The sequence below is a fragment of the Pezoporus occidentalis genome, unplaced genomic scaffold, assembly GCF_034315485.1.
Source record: "Pezoporus occidentalis ecotype Australia unplaced genomic scaffold, CSIRO_AGI_Poc_V1 ctg40, whole genome shotgun sequence".
NCBI lineage: Eukaryota > Metazoa > Chordata > Aves > Psittaciformes > Psittacidae > Pezoporus > Pezoporus occidentalis.
In genome coordinates, this window is record NW_026915725.1 from 4,536,091 (window position 1) to 4,554,476 (window position 18,386).

The window sequence follows — 18,386 nt, forward strand, 5'->3', positions numbered from 1 at the left end:
CTAAGTAAATTAAGCCAATATAAATAAATCTCTAAACCACAAATAATAAATAATAAATACCAAATCATAAAAAAATCCCAAATATTTATTTTTGTGTCTCTTTGACACTATTAGGAAGGAAAATTAAATCCTACCTTCTACATTTGCAGCGGCTTTAAGAATAGCTGTCAAAGATAAAGACAAATGTTTAGTCAAAATCTAAAAAGGTCACATTTTCATCCTGACAGTTTCATGTTAGCAAAAGGACTCTGCATCAAGGTTACCCCATCACTTCTCCTGGAAACACATTTGCTAAATTAACAGGGATGAAAAGGTGAGATTGATTTTTAATCTGATATTCACTGTAATAAAACTGCTATTTTGTATATTAAAGCTCCCTTCTTGCTCCTTTTTCAATAACCAAAGAATCTCTAAGCACAGGTAGTGTCCAGCTGGTTTAGGTGAACTTTCTCTTCTCCTCTGGTTAATAAATCTTGCCCTCTTCACTGGTTCTGCATACCTGCAGAGACTGGAGACAACTTGGTCAAACACTGAGGATATTTGCCAGTTTTCCTGTACTGCACACAGTTCCTTAGAGACCCAGCAGATTTCAATTTACCATCGCTCATTTGCATCTACAATTGTAAGTTTAAGGTTTCTTATGCAGTTTTTCCTGGCTGTGCAAAGAGGGCGCCATCTGCAAGGTCTTTCCTGGCTCTCTGGGTGAATAGCTGGATGGCGGCCAGTGCAAGAACAGGTTTTCCCCATGGGCAGCCTGAGCCGCAGGGATAGTCAGGGTGTGTGTCCCAGCCTAGGAAGCACCAGGAGCTGGGGAGCTGCAGCAGAAGCACGGCAATGCTTTGAGCTCCGGGGTGTTTGTGAACAGGAAGGGAATGCGATTGTTAAATTGTCCCTTGGAGGGATGCAGAGCTCAATGTAACGTAATATTGGCTTGTGCTGAAATACTGTTCTATTGGAGAATCTGTCAGGGAATATTCTCTATACTTTGGCATTGCACATGGGGGCTGCATCAAATAAAGTCTGTGTTGACAGGGGGTTTCTGTGTTTCCAACATGTCTAGTGACAAAGGATAAGCCTTCTGTAGTGTTTATTGCCCTGACTATCCAAAGAAAACTAGGAGTTGCCCTAAAAGGAGAATTTTTCTTTTCAGGAAATGCTCTGACACCACTATGAATGTGTATGTCTGCTATACCCCTCACCTGCAGCCCTGCTCTGAGTGGCGGAAAAGGACAGAACCACAAAACCATCCCCAACCTCAGGGCTGTGAAACAGGGCAGGAAATCATACTTTTTTTCAGCATTAACAGTTAAACTCCAAAATACCACATGGCTGCTTGGCTCATGATATTCTGATATTTCTACTTCCTGACCAAAGCAGATGGTACACGGTTACACAGAAACACAATATTAAAAAGAAAAAAAGAAAAGCTAACAAAAACACTTCTACTATTTTCAAAGGTCACTATATGCTCTCTGGATCATGCTTCCATTCTGTTATTATTTAAATAGAATTGCTTCATCCATCCCTTTCTGGAACAGCATGTATCATAGTACAGGAAGAGGAAGAAAAGCAAAACATTGTCCCATAGAAAGTGAATACAAATGTTAACAGGAAAGTATATGTGTATGTTGGAGCAAAATGACAAAGGTGTTTAAATTTTCTTAAAGAAAATATCGATCATCTTTAGTTATTGATTATTCACCACACAATGCAAGAAAATCTGAAGTTATGAAGCAGTAAAACATGAACAGAGCAGACAAGAAAAGATAACTATATATTCATATTATTTTTGACTGAATGCTGAAACAGGTGATAACGAAGACTGCAAATACAGCTTTTTATGTCAGTCTTTTGTAATTACCGTATGTGATATTAGTACTGAAATAAAACCATGAACGTGAAGAGCAAATATTAAAGAAGTCACTTACTCTTAGGTTTCTTACAAGTAAAACCCCTTTGGGAAGAGCAAGGAAGGATATTCCAGTAGCCAGATAATGCAGGCAGCTCCACACAGTAGTCAAGCTCATCCCCCAAGGACTATCCTTCACCCCAGCTGAGAAAGTCTAAGGCACTGCTGTCTTGCCAAAGCAGCTGCCCTTTTGAAAAAGTTAGTAGAAATACTAATAGTTCCATATCAAAGACCTTTGCCATTATGAGTGAATATTCATATTAATGTTATTACTTTACTTGGCCTAATAATGCAATCCTGCTTTCTTCAAATTCTATCTGTGGATGTTTTCTAATGCATTTTATTTCTTTAAATCCTTTTCTAAAAAACAATATAATTGCTTTTCCAAAATATGATTTGCAGATTTTTCCATTCCATTTCCAATAGTTTTAAGTTGCATATCCCCATATTTTTGTCTAGGGTACTAAAGTTTCAAACTGAAAAGAAATAAAGCTAGGATTTTAGTCTCTAAATTAGTATTTCATCAGTACTCATTGAAAATCAAGCAATTTTTACTGTAATACCTAATTTTCCCCTTACACTAAACCAGAGGAGTTTGATGCTGTGGACTCTGGTTGGACAGCCACAACTCCCACGTGGGTTGCTCCCCAGCTATGAGAAGATGAGAGCCAGCCAGGCCATGTTTCCCACCAGAGCACAGAGCTAACCGAGCGGGAAAGGCTTTCTCACAGTTCAGGAGTAGGAAAGGTGTCCTCATGGAAGGCTGAGGTCAGTGGCGCAGATAGTCAGTGGTCCTCTGTGAAGGCAACCATACTGACACTGCAACATAAGCAGCTGCGCAAAACTATCATTGATTACAGCAGTTTCTGGATTGTTCAAATTTAGAAATGAGGTGCCATGACTGCCTCAGGTACGGGCAGCTGGAACTGCATGTTATATCTTGCTTTCTTAACACTATCTTCTCTGTTGTGCTTCTCAAAAGATATTCCTAACACTTCTCCATGTCTTTGCTACTGAACCAGATATAGACAGGATATTTGAATTGAGGCAGTCCCAGATGAAGGCATCCCTTTGGTGGACACATGCAAGACCCATAATTGAAGCCAAGCAAATTTCTACAGCCTTTCACACCATCGACTTCCAAGCATTTTCATATTATATGTTATCATTCTATCTTTTTTGGTTTTAACTACCTTCTATTGTACTTCAACTATTTCCTTAAAAACAACAGTGTATCTTATTCATATTTCTGTCCATTTAGTGGAGTCTATTTGTTATTTATAGAAGTTAAAATAGTTACCATTTACATTTCTATATATTCCTATCCAAAAGCCACTTGTCTTGCTTGTGTACAAGTCTGCATGCTCTGCTAAAAAGTTTGAGTCAGTCAGATTGTCTACCGAAGTCAACAAGAAAACCTACAAGAAAAACAACAGAAAATAACTGAAGATATCCCCTGCCACAGAAGTCAGTGGCATGTCATAGTAACAGCCTTTGATATAGGATAAGGTTAATAATTAAACCTCTCCTGATGGTAAGGAGTAAGCAAGGATATAGAGACCAGATAGTAGTGTCCATCTGCAGCTGAACAGCACCAACTGTGGGTGATTTCATCAGAAATGAAAGATGTAAAAGCACAGTGAAGATTAAGAGTTTTACACATCAGGCAAAATGCACATTATTTTCAAGTGAGTGGATATTTTTATAGGTATTACAGATTTTTATTTGTTCTTCATGGTTTGACAGGATATTATGTAGCATGTAATACTGCACAGCAAACAAATTTACGATTCAAACTGAAGAATTATTTTTCTGGCAATGGTGGTGGAGGAAGAGGGCTAAGAGGATCTGAAAAGATATAAAGCAGAAGGATCAATTTCTTTGGGGCAGTACAGTGCTTCCCTTTCTCTTTCATAGCCTCCTGAAGCATGGATGAGGTAGCAGCATAGGTGGAAGGGCTCCAAGGATCAGCTCATGGTTTTGGCTGAGACCAGATGCCTCCAATATGGGTAAGGGAAGCTTTTGCCCTCCCCTGGCTCTGCAGGCTGCCAGAGAGCCCTGCTGCTAGAGCAAGGACTTTCAGGCAGTACCTGCAACCCTTTTTGGATCCCCCCATGTTAAGAATAAGTGATTGCTGTTATGATATTTGCTTCTGCTCTTGTGTAGGGACAGATAGAGAAAAGAAGGAATGAAGATAAAAAGAAGTAATTTAAAAATCTTACTAAAAGAAGATATTTTGTGAATAAAACATGAAATAAGAACAGCTGGGGAATAAAAAAAATCACCTTAATTTCAACATAACTGAAAAGCAAAAAACATCAATGGTGAAAAGTAAATGCAATGCTGATTTCTTTTTTTTTAACCTGTAGATTTTGCTGCATTAGTTTTCAGGTGTTTTTTAAGTGAGCTTTCTTTATGTCAAGATTGAAATCCTATCTTTAGGTAAAAATAATAATTACCCGATCGAGTGCACTGTGTCACAGACTAAGCCCAGCTCGCTTGACTGGCACTGAAGTTATAGCAATGGCTTCAGAAAGGAATCCAATATATGTGATCAGATTCAGGACATGTTCCAATACCCTGTGGGGGATCAAAAGGAAGTACATCTGGAAGAAGTGAGACGTTACAGATGCTTCCATTCAGTAGGGATCGCAGCTCTTCAGCTTTGAGATCAAGTTTTTTAAAAAACTCTTTCTTAAAATCACTTAAAATATTCTTTGGCAGTCTGTGCTAGAATTGTCAGTGACTATATCGAGAGTGGCAATGAGGAGAGCCAGTCATAGCTGAATGATTCAATGAGAGCCTGCACTCTTCTGTGTTACCAAATAAATCAAACTAATCAAACTTGGACTGTCTCAAGGATATTTGAGTATTCTGGGGGGGTTGGTTCTAGTTTACTTTGTTATAAACAACAAATCTGTATAAATAAAAGGTACTGTAAAAAACAGAAAAAGAAAAGCTGTAAAAATCCCAAACCCTCAGGAGGTTCAGATAATAATTTTACTTTAAATGAAATAATAATCTAAATCATAGTTTGCTGTCGGAATTTCCCATTTAATATTATGCTCAAGGTAATAATCCTCATATAAAATTTCTGAACAGCTTTAAGTCTGACACTGCATGGAATACTCTGATGCTCATTGAATATTTATGTAGTAGCCTCATATTTTCCTGCAAGCAATGAAATTATGGAAACAGTAACATTGTCAATTAGTACATGCACTTTAAAATGAAAGTTGCAAATGAATAGATACAAAGTTCAGAGCATGGCCTGGAAAATGAATTAAAGAAAAACTACACAAAACCAGATCAAAAGAAACTCAGATTTTCCATGAAGTCTGTGTCACTAAAGCTAACAGCAGTTCTCTAATACAAATAAGAAAGCAAAGTGGTTCGGTCTCATCCTAAGATCTGCCTGTAGCTTTTAATTTGTAGCATTTCTGGGTGACACCCATAGAATCACAATGAAGTATGAACTTTTGTTTGAGTCAATAACAGGCTCTTTTTTTTTCCCCAGATACAACTCTTCTTCCTTTCCCCACTTTTTAGAATCTAGTAACAGTAAAGCTGTAATCAGTGTATGAATGCTGTTTATGTTAATAATTTATTTTATTCTTAGTGGATTTTTTTTATTACAGTCCTTCCCACAAAATTCCTGCCAGCAGAAAGTTTCACATTCTAGACTTGAAGCGAAATGTTTACTAGTCCCATAATTTCTACCTTCTGTCTGCCTGCAATGTAAGATAACTCCCTACAGCCGTTATCACCCAGTACAGTAAAACGACAGTATCCTGGCTGATGAATGACAACTTCATCAAAATAAACATGCAAAATAAAGGTATTGACATTGCATATTCAGGCTTATTCCTTAAAATATATTTAGAAATTTGTATTTCAGTCAGAACAGATAGAGCAAGGTTTCTGCCATAAAACCAAAAGTCATTGCAATAGCTTACCCTCAGATTTTTTGCAGACAGGAAAGTGTTTTTCATTACAAGGTGCTGTTTTCCAGGCCCCACTGAGTTCTATTTAAACACAGGCTGTTTTTTTTTTGGTTCTCGATAGTACCACTTTGAAAAATTTATTTTTCTTTTATCTGTCCATCTGTAATAGCCATGATGCTAAAATTGAAACAGACATTTAACACAATTTTTCTATGCTCTCATCTGCTGTTTATGGTGAGTGGATTTATACAAATGCACATTTTCACAGTCCCATAGAGAACTCGGTTTGTAGATCTGTGCTACTATTGTTAAATATTGAATTGAATTGAATCAGGACTCAGCAACGTAAAAGTAAAACACAGTAGTATGTCTCCCATGCTGAGACAGTTTTGGATAGAGATGTCCCATGGATGTGCATGAGTGGAAGTATTAATGTCAACGTTGGTGATTACTGATCGCTTATATATTCTAAGAGCAAGCATTTTGCCTGATGGGGAAAGGCACTGTTGGAATCATGGAGATACATACTGTTAATCAACAAGTTCATTGGCTCGGACAATGCAATGTTCTAAGAGGCTTTATTAGAGTGCTGCTCATTATACAAGAAAAGCTATTTTTGCAAAATATTTATTCTAAGTTCTCCCTAGAGATACTGAGTTCCAAATATATTGTGCTATGTTATATGTCAGGGTGGAATCACAGCTTGTAGAAACAATCACTAGTTAAGAAGATTATTACTGATGAAAGAGCTCTTTTTTATGATTAAGGTAGTTTAGTTAGTTCAAACAACAATGCAATAGAAACATGATAATGAAGTGCATTGAACAACTGCATATTCGCTAGAGAAGCTGAAGCTCCTTTTGTCACTCAGTCATAGATCTAGTAAGACTGATGCTTACTCAAGTGCTCTCTTACACAGTGGTGGACCTGGATATCCATATTCACTTCTAGTACAGTATAGCTTTTACTGCTTTTAATCTTTGGGACGCAGCAGGTGTAACAAGGAGGGTGTTCAGGGGCACATAATATGCCCTTGTGAACCCTTCTGAACAAAAAGCAATGAAAAAGTTATAGCTGCCAATGATCACGAGGCACTAGCCTTAGTGACCCTGTTGGTACCCTACCTGTTGGGTAAAATTCCCCTCTTCTAAAAATGGCCACCTAAAAGTTAACCAGGTAGTTTTACCTAAGTGTCTAAGATTCCTATAGAACTAGTAAAGAGAGGCCAGCACTGTCAGAGGTTCCCATCTTCCATTAGCTAAAATGAAGTTTAGTGATTTAAGATGGGTGAAGTCAAATGAAGTGGGTGCTGTCCACCGGTCCTGGGATCCTAAATCTATTCATGCTACAATTCTCCCTGCTGATAGTAATCCAATCATAGCTTCTAACTACACCATCTATAAATTGATTAATCTTACCACATTGCTATTGAGCCTAATCCATAAGGGCTCACCATATTGCACTGCCCGCAGAAGCAGGAATGTATTACTGTAATAATCAAAAATGCTGGCAAACTCTGAAGATTTCTCCTTGCAGGCTTTTTTTTTTTTGCTTCTTCCCAACAGCTGCTGTTATCATAATGGATGAAGGCAGAACCTGGAGCAGTTGTGGAATGAAACAGTTCAGGCTCTGTAGGAAAAAGGTACAAATTTGAGAGGAATGGGAGAAAACAATGAAAAAGCAGTATTACTTTTGAGTAACAGATGACTATAGTGGCAGCACCATCATCAAATTCTTACCTAAAACACTGAGATATATTTTAATGGTAAACTGGAATTATTTTTAACTATAGAGTATATTCAGGGATTAGGGAGAGGCAGAAAATGAGTTGTGGACAGATAAAAAGGACAAAAAAAACTGCCTTCATATTCAGTCAGTATCAAGAACACTCTGGCAATTGTTTTTGTTACAATTTTTTTTGCGACAACTTTTTTGCTACAAAAAAATGACACCATTATGCATCTTTCTGCACTTGTAAGGAGCAGAGCCATGAAACATCTGGCCCAGCTGTGGCTTCTTCCTGTATTTTTAGTTGCAGTTCCCTGTTTCTGTTTCTGCAGACTCTGCAGTGAGCTATGCTCCAGATGTATTTCCCACCCTGAGGATACATAAATTAAACTAGAACTTTCACCCTTCTGATTATTCCTGTTCTTTTAATATGAAAACATTTCTAGGGACTGAAGAGCAAACTAACCTGTTTAACTGACCTTAGTTAACCCCCAGAGGAGTATGTGTGAGGGTTTGTGCTAGCTAGATAAAGCATAAATGGCTAAGCATTTTATCTATCTGTCAATAGATAAAAATGTATTTTGAAGGCATAGATCTTCTAACAACCTGTTTTGGACATTTGCCTCACAATGAGGCAAGTGAATCCTGCCTTCAAATTATCTACTCGCCATGTGCAGGCAACTGATTTGAGTGTAGATGTCTGTAGGGCAGGTGAAGTCATTCTCTCTAAGTGTCAGTGGGTATGCTGGTAGGTGAGGGGCTGTAAAGATGAAACTTTTCTATAATCCTTATCACAAAACAGGTTTTGAGTCCGGAATTCCTGAGCTGGGAAAGTAGCCCTACTTCTCTCACCCTGGCTGCTACAGGCGCATTCAAGCAGTTACAACTGAGGACGCGTATAGTCAGATTGTTCAGTAAGCGCCTTCCAACAAAGAAGGTAAAACATAAAATTTACTGCTGTCCATCTGGCAAATATAGCTTTTATTATGCTGTCATCAGCACTTTTCCAGTACCTTGCTTCATGTATAGATTCTTTAGTCACTACAATGCAGTCAGTCTAGGGAAAAATAAAAAATAAAATTAGAGGCAGTAAAGTACAAAATGTCTGGTAAAATTACAGAAATAAGATTGGGGAGGCAAAGTTAATAGCTTTCTTTTCTCATTTTCTGGCTCTTATTTTCATTTATTGTTTCTTGGGAACTAAATGTATTATATACCTCAAGCAAATGTATTTTCCTTGGCAGATTACTGGAAGAACTTTAGTCAGTTTACTAAAATTTCTTAAAGTACACCAAAGCTATTTATTTTTACCATGTAGTTTATGGTAATTTGTACTGAATATAGTTGCATTTTCAGATGGATTCATGCTGTACGAGGAAAAACAACAAAACAAAGTGAAAATCCCAGCTAGTAAACTGAATATTTCCTGTAAAATCTAACAATTCGAGTAATTTTAATTAATTCTTACAGTTATAATACAGCCCACCATTTCTACAGTTCTAAACTTCTGCAAAGGAATGACAATAAACGTAGACTCTAAACAGGCCTATTAGTCTCCAGCTACAGCTTTAAAAACTTGGTCCCTGAAATACTCCGTTGCCTTCTGGTTTAAGCCATTGAAATATAGGATCCTATTTGGGACAGAAGTCAGGCTCATTACTCTAACTTTGACTATGTTATTTGAGTTACCTGTTTTCTGATTTTTTTTCTGTTTATCTGTATTGTAATAAACTTCCTGTCAGCTTGCATATATTTATCTCTAAATGGCAATCCTCTTACTCACTTATAATAGCAAAAAATTCTTTCATCTGACCAAATATATGTACTCTCTCTGTTAATGTCCTCCGGTCTGATCCATGTTTCATTGGCAACATCCTTTAGGTGGAAGGTGAAGAAGGCTATTATAAAAAAAAAAAAGATCATAGAAAAAGAGTAGCTGAGGAGTTGCCTTTCGTCAATTTCAGTGTAAACCAAACTTCGAATGAAACAACTAATCAACTTAAAAAAATTTGGAAATATAAAGTTCAGTATCGTTAGACTATGAAAGAATGGTAAAAGAGAAATATTAACACTGATATTTGGACTGAAGCAGTTTGATTTCATTAAGGGAATACAAAAGGATATTTTTTATAAAAATTATACAGACTTCTTGGAAATATTGTAGAAATTAGAGCTAGAAAGGTCTTCAAAAGGATTAATCAGTCTTCCTCAAGGTAACATCAACTACACATATATCATTTCTGATGGATATTTGTTTACTAACTTGAATATCTGTAGGCGTTTCATTACTACGAACTATTTACACCATCTTCCAAGGCCATGGGTAACAGATTATTCTGTTCCCTCCACATGACACGCCAAGAGATAAGAAGTGTCATAATATTGCACTCCAGTCTTCTGCGTGGATCAAGCATCTTCCTTCATAGGTTACACTATTTAGCTCTAAAGGCTAGTTTGGCCTTGTCATTAGATGGTGAAATGTGCTGGGTTCATACTTAGTCCTGAAAGATTCAAATGTCATACCTTGCACTTGCTCATTCTGTATACAGGCCAAATTTCCCCCTAATTCTATACAAAAGCTTCTAGCAGAGTGCCAAGTCAGTCTTTCTTCTTCTCTGGATCCAAATATTTTATAACACTGTGGGGAGTAAAGGAAAAAACAAAATTTCAGGTGTCAAAGAGTATTAGAACCACTGGGTTAGATTAATACAGTTCTAGTCCTTGCATGTAGAGAGCAGCAGATGGGGGAATCTACTGAAACGTGAACTCTTTCAGCCACCAAGGTGATGCAGGTAATCACAGTGATGTGTGTGCGCAGCATTTACAAACCTGTGGGCTGTCCAATGTTAGTGCTCGGCAAGACTGGGCAGCCTCCAAAAGCTTTTGAGGAGTTAAGTGGATATCCAAGGTGCACAAATAGAGGTTTTGGGTAACATAGAATCATGGAATAGTTAGGGTTGGAAAAGACCTTAAGATCACCTAGTTCCAACCCCCCTGCCTTGGGCAGGGACACCTCACACTAAACATTACTGAAAAGTAGAACTTTTGAGGGACTGAAACTATTTCCTGATTGAGAACACAGGTTGGGGCAGGTATCTCTGAGGTCAAGTTCCTTCAGTTATCTATTGCAGATGTAGTGTTAAAGCCTGAGCTTGTGTAAGCCCTCAGCCTAAGTGGAATGGTGTCAGGAAGAAATGCTCTTCTGTACAGTGTATTAGTATCCCATGGGGATTTTTCCCAAATACTGGTGTAAAAAATGTTGCTTTTGTGGTTGTATATTTTCTCAGGGACAGAAGACATGGTTTGTAACTGGCATGTGCTGCTTCTCCATTTTAGTATCATTTGAATGCCTAAAACCTTTTCCTATTGTTTGTACTGTGGGATGGATTTGTGATTTTCATCTGATTTGGGGGCTTTTTTGAAGTTCATCTAGCTAGATATACTTTCGGTTAACTTAGCAAATAACAACGCTTGCTTGTTTTCTATATTTCATTTGACATTTATTGCTGCTTGTGTTACTCAATTTAAGATGAGTTCTTTTGGTAGCTGATTACATATGAAAAGCGTGACCTTTCATTTTTTTGTCTCTGTTATTCAGAAAAGGAGACAGGATAATGGAACAGGATTTCTGTGGAGTAAAATAGATTCTAGAAACTGGAAAAGTAGCTACAGCTAAAAGCACATGGACATTTACAAAAATTGTAACTTAAACCATTCAAGTTCAACTTCTTTTAGAACTAGATACACACTTGCCAGTATGAAAATTATTTCGCTGCTAATTAGAATACCACTTAGTAAACTGGTGAGGGAATTTATATAGTGAGATAAAAGGGACAGTTGTTTTCTCTGCCTCTAGTAAATTAGCTAAATATGGCTGAGATTTGCTACTGCACCTTGTTTTTAAACAAACGCCAAGTTTCAGGACATCCTCCCAGAGATGGAAGTACAGTAGGAGCAAATCCTGAGTACTTTGAATTGTGCCTCTCACAGATGAAGGCATTTTTCTCAGCACAGTTTACAACTTTCCAGAAACCTGTAAATAAATGGAATACAGAGAATCATTGTCTGAAACTCCCATACCACCATTACAGCATTAAGCCCCAGACAAAATTCATAAAGCACAAATGAAACCTTCCTGAGGTAGGTGAAACAGTTGCCGTGTACACACTTACCCAAATAACTTTGGATGAGGCCTTGGGTGATATGATTTAGCGCAAGGTGTCCCTGCCCACGGCAGGGGGGTTGGAACTAGATGATCTTAAGGTCCTTTACAACCCTAACGATTCTGTGATTCTATGATTCTATAAATACACTCCTCCTTTCTCTGTGGTATGTTTTGTCTCCTAATAGTGATGGTGTGTTTTAAACCTGATCTGGTTTTGGCTGGGATAGAGTTAATTTTCTTCCTTGTAGCTGGTGCAGTGCTGTGTTTTGGCTTACTCAAAACACCAATGTTTTAGTTGTTGCTCAATAGAGCTTACTTGATCAAGAACTTTTCAGTCTTTCATGCTCTGCCACTGAGGAGGAGCACAAGAAGCTGGGGGGGAGCAGAGACAGAACACCTGACCCAAATGAGCCAAAGGGGTATCCATACCACAGCATGTCATGTCCAGTTATCTGGAAGGGACTGATTGCTGCTCAGGGATGGGCTGGGTATTGGTCAGTGGCTGGAGAGCAATTATATTATTCATCACTTGTTTAGTCCTTCCTCTATTTCCTATTATTATTGTATTATTATTTTTTAGTTTTATTTCAATTATTAAACTGTTCTTATCTAAACCTGCAGGGTTTTACATTTTTTCCAATTCTCCTCTCCATTCCACTGGAAGGGAAGGCAGTGGCAGCTGCATTGTACTTAGTTGCCAGCTGGGCTTAAGCCATTACAAACCTCAGCATACTTGTTCTGAAAAGCTGTCAGTATTGTTCAACTACCTGCTTATAGGGTAGCCTCAAATTTAAACATGTAGCAAATGTCTGGGATTTTGATGTTAAAATTTTCACACAAATATTTCTTGTTGCTATTTTACTTACCAAAATCTGACATTATCACCCAGTTTTCAGCATTATTCACAGAATTGGGTTCTTTTGAAGACCAGGCAACATAATTCACTGGAGTCCCATCCAGCCAGCTGAAAGAAACAAGGAGACAATGCCTGCCAGACAGATCTCTAGCAGTCATTTTGTTACAAGGTCTGTTGAGGCAAGGGAGTAAGAAGGCATTAGCAGTGATGAGAGGGCAATGGCTCTTCGTATACTGGAGAGAAAATGTCCGTAGCATTACTGCTTCTTCTCATCTGTTTAGTACTATCACATTCAAGTCCCATCCGCGTCCCATTTTGCCAGAGGTGGGATAAACAATGCCATACTCAAAGGGAAGGCTTTTTATGGTCTCGACAAGACTGAAACCTCAAAATCTCACCAATGCACAGATTTCCCTTTCATCCCAGAATGATGTCCTACTGAGAGCCTTCTACAAATACATTTCTAAAACAACTTCCCTACCAGCAATTTCAGAAAGCCATTGGGTGAGATGTTGTTTACACTTCTTGCTTCAAGCTCGTATGACTTGGCATTAGTCTGATTAAACCATTACGGCTACATTTAATCAAAATCTTTCTCTCTAACCACTGGAGAACTGGTCAGAGTTAATCTCATTCTAAGGCTGATGTCTAAAGTAGATCAGGTGAATAACATCCTAAAATTAGCTGGTTCTCCTCAACTACGTATGAAGGGTTGCTTAGTTGTTTAACTCAGTTCTCTTAGTGTAAGACATTAAGTGAAATGTATCTTAGTCATGAACTTCTACTGGCAGTGCTTTCCCAGATTTGGGAGGAAAACACATTGCTCTCCTTAACTATAGAAGAATTTCACATTTCTGATCTGAGGCTTCTCCTGAAAACTATCCAGAAGTCAGTTGCACGAGTTAGTAACTTGTGAAATGAAAGCACACACTAATGCTCTCATAGAGCAAGGTGAAATTATCATTATTTGTTATCCCTTAACAATTTTCCTTTACTCACCTGAATTTCTTATCAAACCTGACAACTAAGCCGACTAAATGTGATTCCACTTGGACTTCTGAGGTAATCTAAAACAAAAATGATGAACAGTTAAACACTAAACAGTTCCTCAACTGCAAGCAAAAATCTGGAAGCCCATTAACCATCCCTGTGATTTTTTTATTCTGTTGGGGACGGAGGAGTGGGGGTAATGCTTTTGGTGATTTGGTTTGGTTTGGTTTTTTTCCCCAGTATTAGAGCCTCAGGCAGGTTCAGACCCAGATTTCAAGCAGTCACAGGGATATGGGAAACATAAGGAAAACTGCACAGGAAAGCAATAATCACTGTGCTGAACACTACGTATCTTAGAAGAGATAAGAAACCTGGGCCTGAAACTACCCTTTGCTGCACCTTTAGCATTCGCATGTCTTTTTCTTCTACCTATGAAAAGCAATAGTAATTTCTGTATAGGTTCTGAACAAAGATATTGTTATATAAATAAGTAATGTAGGATGATAGTTCAGGACTCCAGCCTAGCTAAATTCATAGGCTGTTCTATTTATTTTATCAGCTGCTCTGCTTTAGAATTCAAGTATAATTAATAGGCTTAGTGCTTACATATTTACATAGAAATTGTCTTTCACTTTCATTCTCAATGACAAGAAGATTTGCAAACTTCTTCTGACAAATTCTCCATGCCTCTTCTATATGGACACGTTCTTTGCTGAAATAGTACTGCTTATCTTCATATATAATCCGTCCATCATGGGTGGCTTGATATTCTAAAAGATAAAGAATATTACATTCATATCTGGTCTGTGCAAAGCCTGAAAACTATACAGTAAACTTTTCTTTGAAAGAGGAAAAAAATCCTACCAAGTTTGTAGTTTGGTTCAGGTTTTAGCAGTGTACCTATAAAATAAAAGATCATCATGAGCAACATTCTAAATACAGAAAAAAATCCAGAGGGGTTTGCTTTATGTGGTTGCAAATTCTTTGTATAGTACAAAAGGGGAAAAAAAGAAAACTATGAATTATTTAATGTAGTTTCAAGATTTTAGGATAAATACCACTGGATTAAATTTAAAAAATATGCATATTTTAAAAGTAATTATCTAGTGAACAATATTTAGAGTATATGTATGTATATCCAAAAGTGCTGTATTAAACAATCCAGGATGTACAGTAAACACTTCGTAGAAGAAGCTTACATCAATTTGAAAATTTATTTAGTATTTTTACTCTGCATGCTATTGTTAATGTTTTATATTCATGAGAATAGAGCCAAACAACATAATCCAGCCAATGTAGTAAATCCTCAAGTTTGCTTACATAGTAGTAAACTATTCGCAAGTAGTGAAAGCTTAATGCTGGTATTTTATTAATACTGCACCTAATTTCCTGTGTCTAGATGCATTCCTGCTATCCTGATGGCTTGGGCTTTACTAGGAAAATACGGTTTAAAGAGTCCTGGAGAGCTAGTAGATACCAAACCCAAGCTTCTGATTACAGGATGGACCCGGAGGAAGTAATTAACCTGTTGCGATTCCTAGAGCCACCTATAGCTCCTCAAAGGTAGTTCTGCTTTCACTTGGATGCCTATTATCTTGTTCTTCACAAAGGCTTCTATTCTTATCTTTCGCCATTTCTTCTGTGATTTGATGGAACAGGAATAGTTTAGATGGGAAATAAGTAAACAAATTTAAAAAAATATTAAAATTCCTCATGAGCTTTTAAACATTTTATTCTTAAGTACTGAGTGAAGAATAGATCTAAAATAATTCATCTATCATCTTCATGATGAATTTACATTCTGAATCTCATATTTATTTTACTTTTTAATTCTAACATAATGTCCCTGTTTTTCAAAAAAATGGAGTATCTAAAGTAAACGTGTCTTAAGCGAGCATGTGGGAATTAACACTCACGATGATCATATAATATAGAATCACAATAACAAGGGCTATTTTTCTTTTTACTTTTGAAAGGTCACCTAGGATCAAGACTAACTGATCAGAGTCTTTATGTAGTGGTTTCTTGAGTAATCCCACCAAGAGCAGAGAGCCACATCTGCACAAAGCAGCAGTGCTCAGCATACCAGAAAGGGCTGCACAGGATGTACTGCTTTGAGTACTGGTATGCAAAAGTCACTGTTTTGATGGTGCATTTGTATGACTAATCTACCCACAAGGGAACTATGACTCTTCCTTTTCTCTTAAGCAAGTTTTCCATGTTAGCATGGTGCCTTATTCAAAGGAAACTTTTGGCAGAGTAATCAAATATTACAAATACTCACTACTTTTTTATGCAACTACTTCTCCCTTCCCCTCCCAATTGTGCCTCACATCCTACTAGTTCCCTGTGCCCATCCAACTTTCTTTTAATTTCAAGAAGCTTTTAAGGCTCTCCATGAAGATGCATACAAGTACTCAGTTTACAACCAGGAAGCAGGGACATAAAAACAGGACTGAATAAGCAAGACAGTTTCTCTTATTATCAGCTACCACCTGGGGTCCTTAGCCCATGAAGACCCTGTTTCCTTCTGGCAGGCACCCCAACACATGTTCATCTGGTCCATTTTGTGCCCTGGCATCAGGTGCAGGAGGCCTAGTGTTAGGGTCTGTCTACCCAAGCAAAGTTGGGGGATGCAGGAGTCCTTCAAGGCTACACCAGCCTCTACTTTTGACCTCTTTTTCAGAATTGCCTGTTCCTATAGCAACTGGTCTCTTGCTTTGGTACTCACTATTCATTTCACATTTCACAAAGCTTTTTTCTCTTTTGTACAGAGAATTCTGGTGTGTTGCATCTTTGGCTTTCCTGGGTAAGCCTGAAGCAGAAGATAGAAATACAGAGGGGAGATAAAAAGAGTAGGGATAAGGGCAGCCTTGTAAATTTATTCAACCCATTGCAGGAAGAGATGAAGCCAGAAATAAATAGGGACATCTTTAGCCTCCTTCATTTGAAATATCTCAATTTATTCCTCTTGCTTTATGTGCTCCCTTCACTGCAACTGATTTTAAAATAAACAATTTCCAGTATCTTTTTTCCTTTCAGTTTGTTTAAATCCATACAATTTGGTTTTGAACATGAGTTTATTGCTCCGATTAAATGCAGAAGTCATCATAATTTTTTTTTTGTTTCACAAATCCAATTAAGTAAATGTTCACAGCGCAAATCATTCCAGCACATTTTGGGGGATTTATTAAACATAACACAATGTTCAATTTCTTCATAGGTGTTGGGTTCATCTTCACCCCAGTTCTCATAAATTACCTATGTTGGAAATGTATCTCAATTACTATGTGATTAGAACTGAGTAGAAGTAGTTGAGATTGCCACTGTAACACAACTTCTCAGGATCTCATCATCTCAAGTACCTACTTTATAGAATCACTAGGAGTTCAGATAGGGCTGAGAGGGCTGTGAAAGTCATGCTGATCAGCTTACTTTCCCTATCAATCCCAGAAGAAAGTGTGAAAATTACAGAGTATAGAAAAGCATGTGTCTGATGAAGGGAAAACTGATGGATGGAGGGAGTCTTGTTTATCTTATTTTGTGAAAGATGGCAACCTGCCTTCTCTGTTCTGACATACAGCAGTGCCCAGCTGGGGATGCTGCGAAGATCTAAGAGTATGGTCTGTGAAAGATGGGATATAACATAGTACTAGGAATGAAACAGAGCCAATTTTATACTTTCTTTATTGTGTTAAGATAGTGGCATCACTGAACACTGCAGTTGATCAGCTGATATAGATAAAGGGCTTCCATGCACTGTTGAAAGTTTAAAAGAGATTGGGAAAAGGGCATAAAAATATGAAAATCTATGTATTCTAAAGGACAGAAAGTCAAATAATATTCAGCAAATAAGTACTCACAGAGGAACCATCAATCCAGGCAAATCCTTCATCAGGATTTAAAAGAAATAAACCAATTCAGAAAGCCTGAGTGTGCAGTCCTTTATCCCTAAAATAAATTATACACTATAGCTACATGAGCGTAGAAAGAAGGGCCATGATATAAATGTTAGAAAGCATGGAAACACGCTGCTTTCTGTCACATCTGAGTTGGGAGCTTCTCCCGCACTGTTGGCCCATAGCCAGGCTCACCACCTGCATTTCGTCAAGGGGTTTCATTGAGAAACTGTCTCCACGTCTCCAGACTCTGGTCTGTGTTGGGACCAGACTTGCTATACTTGAATGGAACTTAAAGGACAAGTGATGTAGCACAGAACTACCTCAGGCTTCCATCCTTGTGCGTGCTTCTTGGCATTTTCTATATAGTTTATTTAATAGTTCATGCTATTTATCTTGTTGTACCTATGGACCAGATTAAATAGTCCTATTTCATTCACTACATAACACAAAGATTTCCCTTCAAAATGATTTCAGAGTCTAAAGCAAAGAGACTTAACAAACAAGTAAAAACACCTTCAGTGTCTCATAATACTGAAAAATAATAAAATGAAGGGTGAGGTCATGAAAACTGTTCTTTTTGATAGTTTTAAATCTATTTGAGAAATTAAACCTAGATATACGACTAAGTGAAACAGTTCTGGTTAAATAGCTATTTATTGTATGTCATTGAGATGTCTTGACATTACAGAATACAGAATGTAGTCGTCTAATTTTGGGGGAAAATAATGGCATCATTTCCTTATTGTGGGAAAAACATGGCATCCACAGTACTAGCAAAAAAATAAAACAAATTCCTCTTTGATTTCAGGAGTCTTCAGTTTAGAGTCATAAAATTTCCACATTAAGTCCTTGGATTTTGGTTTACATTACATGTTAACACAAGGGGGTTTTT

General features: G+C 37.5%; 1 pseudogene; it reads right to left on the bottom strand.

The window, feature by feature from the left end:
- The window catches only part of LOC134171394 (macrophage mannose receptor 1-like), a 31,586-nt pseudogene that overhangs the window by 2,125 nt on the left and 11,075 nt on the right, over positions 1 to 18,386 (bottom strand).